This window comes from Orycteropus afer, unplaced genomic scaffold (genome assembly GCF_000298275.1).
Source record: "Orycteropus afer afer isolate SDZICR_OR568_19922 unplaced genomic scaffold, OryAfe1.0 scaffold00361, whole genome shotgun sequence".
NCBI classification, from domain to species: Eukaryota; Metazoa; Chordata; class Mammalia; order Tubulidentata; family Orycteropodidae; genus Orycteropus; species Orycteropus afer.
Genome location: NW_006921948.1, coordinates 1764187 through 1768038, shown reverse-complemented (window position 1 = coordinate 1768038; position 3852 = coordinate 1764187).

Genomic DNA, 3852 nt, shown 5'->3' with positions numbered 1-3852 from the left:
AGCACACTATCACCATTGGTTGTTTCATGTCATTATTTTTCTTATGATCCTCATCCCAGCTTATCTTCCCACTATTGTTGTTGTTGTTAGGTGCCATCAAGTCAGTGCCAACTCATAGTGACCCTGTGTACAACAGAATGAAACACCGCCAGGTACTGCGCCAGCCTCACAATCCTTGCTATATCTGAGCCCATCATTGCAGCCACTGTGTCAATCCATCTTGTTGAGGGCCTTTCCCTTCTGTGTTGACCCTCCACTTTATCAAGCATGATATCTTTCTCCAGGGAATGGTCCCTTTTGACAGCATGACCAAAGTAAGTGAGATGAAGTCTCGCCATCTTCCCACTAGAATATGTTTAATATCCAAAGCCAAGTCATGATTCTGGTTGTAGTTTTCTCACAGTAGACAGACCTGGAGTGTCTTGGCCAAGTGACAAGTGATAGGTCAGTGATGAGGCTCATAGGCTTGCTCTCTTTCAACCGACAAATATAAGTGTGTTGACCCCATTCCTCTTTGCTCGATGATCACAAATCTGTAATAACTAGTAGACGATGATTTGAATTCCATGTGGGAATCTGTGGTAGCACAGCAAAGCCAGTGGCTCTGGACAGATCCCCAACAGTACAGAATGGCACTCCCTGGAATAGAAGGGAAGAGAATCCAGAGAACTCTTCAAGTACAGTAAGGTGCAAGACCTGTTTAAGGCACTCCGAGCCACATACCTTTTTAATTGGAGCTCATTAAACCCTAGATCTCTTACAACTTTTTCCCTCGGATTGGGCTTCAACTCCCTCAAAGAAACTTTACCCTCTTGTTTCTGGCCTGAAGAGTATTTCTGTTCAGATGGTAGAAAAAGGATAGGATTTGAGAAGGCTCTCAATGGAGGTCTGGTACACTTTTTACTCTAACTCCCTCAATATAATTTTAAATGTCATTTTTCAGTCCTTTGACTCTTTTGAAAGTGTCAGTACTATTCTGATAGGTTTCAGCTAGTCTTTTGGATCATCTCTGCTTATGCATCACTCATCCCATTCTTAGTTTTCTTACAATTTTAACTCAGCAGAGAGCAACCTGTTTGTTTGCCCTTGTTTACTTTGTTTACGTACACATTTTTGTTTATTTTCACATGGGCATTATTTACTATTTTAATGTCAGACATTTGTTTTCTCACATCCATTTAGAGCATCTTTCAATTTCCTTTAACATTTTAGTACCATACCAGAGACCCTAACAGTTATCTGGATATTTGAGAACTTGTTTTCCCTAATTAGAAGATTTTACTTGAACTGGGAGAGATAGGCAAGGACCAATCATGAAGGCACTCAGAATATCATTGGAGATTGCTGGTTATCTCCCAGAATCCATTTGTAACTTCTTCCTCAATAACAAGAATGTTGCCTTTTATCAAGGGATACCATCTCTCAGCTAAAATATTACCAACCCATGTCCACACCCATCTTACAGCTCAGTGTGATCGTATGGGTGAATGCGATGGGAGCAGAAGTGTTGTATTGCACTTCTTTAAAGGGTTGCTTTTTTCCCTGTTTTCCTCCATCTGGCAGTGTTAAATTTGGATATGATAGCTGCAATTCGGGCAGCCATATTGGTGCATGGAAACATCAAGCCATACACTATTGATGGCAGAATGGTGAGTTGTAAAGAGCCTGAGTCCCAATAAATTTTTTGAAGTCACTATACTGTCCATGGACTGCTTACTTAAGGATTTATTATACAAAAGCAAGATATACACTTCTTTCTTTTTTAAACCGCATAGTTTTGAATTTATCTCTTATTTGGAGCTGAATCCTAGATGTTGCATTGTGCTAAGGATCTTGGACTTTAATTTTATCAAATTAAGGAAAGAGTAATTTTAGGAAGATTAATTTGAAAGTATGAATTCAATGAATTTGAATTAAAAGAGAACTGAGGCAAGGAAATCAATTTTAAGATAATCACAACAGTCATGGTATGAAGTTATGATGGCAGCAGTATGGTGGTGGCATTAGGGTACTGGGTGTAGTACCAGTACTACAGATTAGGAGTTCTTAATGTCTCAGTTGTGGAGTGGTTAAGAGGTCTTGAGACAAAAGGGGCTCTAATGGTATCAGTAAGGTTTATTGCTACTGCCTATTCTCCCTGAGTCCCTGAATGCTCTCCAACATGCACATTAGAGAACATTCAAGAAATTTCTAATTAAGGAATATTGAAAGGAAGAAGACTCTTATTTTGCATAAAGCTGGGTGGGATCCTGGGTCTCTCAATGCTAAATACATAACAAGCAATTAGTCTTTAAGGGCCTCATCCTCTGAATAAAAGGGAGGATATTCTAGTTCTTACTCCATAGGCTTTTCATAGGCTTGAGGGTTAAATGAAATAATTTCTGTACAACATCACTTAACACAAGGATGCATGGTAAGGACTCAATCAATATGAGTTACTATGATTAGTAAAGCACTTGGCACATATTACTGAACATACAGTGGATTTCTGTAAAATCAGGAGAATGAGGAATATTTATAGTGCACCTTCATCAGTCCAGAGGGGGACAATCATTTCCAAAGCCATTAAATAGTTTTATTCATATAGATAGATAGATAGATAGATAGATAGCTGTTCTCAAGTGTACCACAGTCCCATCCCCATCTGATGTTCAGAAAGGTTTGGCATCACCAAAGGGAGGATGTGGTAGCAGGGTTGAGTTGGCCCTGCAATACTGTTATAGTATTACCATACTCACTAACCTCCCGCTAATTAACAAAGAATAAAGGGGGGAGGTGGCTCTCTTTTACGATTGAGTTTCTAGTTTCTTGTCCTTCAGTGGAACACATACCCCAATTGATACTGGTATTCCTACAACTTGTCCAGTTCAACATCTGTTGGCTAGAGCCAAAGACAGGGATCTAGAGCAATAAACCAAATTACTGAATAGGGCCAAAGTGAGTTTCTTGAGGATTACTCATTGCACTAATCAACGAGGAACAAAGAAAGAGCCCAGGATCCCTGGGAAGCACACTTTGACAGGGAAAATAGGTGGTGGGTGTAGAGAAATTCCAAAATAACAAAACCAAACTCATGGCCATTGAGTCGATCTCAACTCATAGCAACACCCATTGGATTTCCAGGGCTGTAAATCTTTACACAAGTATATTGTCTTATCCTCCTCCCATGGAGCAGCTGGTGGGTTTCAACCACTGACCATCTGGTTAGCAGCCAAATGCCTTAAACGCTGCATCGCCAGAGCTCCTTAGAGAAATTCCAGTGTCCCCTAACTAGCAGTCTTTTTGACTGGATTTAATACCTGCAATAGAGTGAAGCAATTTTCTAATTCTTTGAGGACTTCTTAGATGAATTGAGAATAACAAAATATATAATAATCAACACAATGACAAACATCCATTGGAAGGAAGTGAATGGTGTGATCTCTACACTGTTTAGAGAGAGCTGCAGAAAACTATTAGGCTTTTATTATGTGACTCAGCTTGCACCTGGATCCCACCAAGACCGACGTTGATAAACAGTGCGCACGCAGAGACCCACCGCTCCATCAGTCATTTCTCTTTGATGCTATCTTCCAGAAGTACCTGTTTCCTTCCTATTCAAGGCTCTTGACACTCCTGCTGCTCCATTTTACTCTTGTGTTTAGTCTCTCTCTGGGATAATTCACATTGTGCCAATCAACTTTTACCAGCCCTGTATGAGTTTTATATTTACTCATATGACATTGTCTGTTTCAGTTATTGCTTTTAACCTTAACATTTGTCTGACCCTATCAAATGCAGTCTTTCTTTAATTTATTACTATGTCTGTTATATTGGTTCTTTTAAAACTCACTATAGACTGGAAAAGGTTTC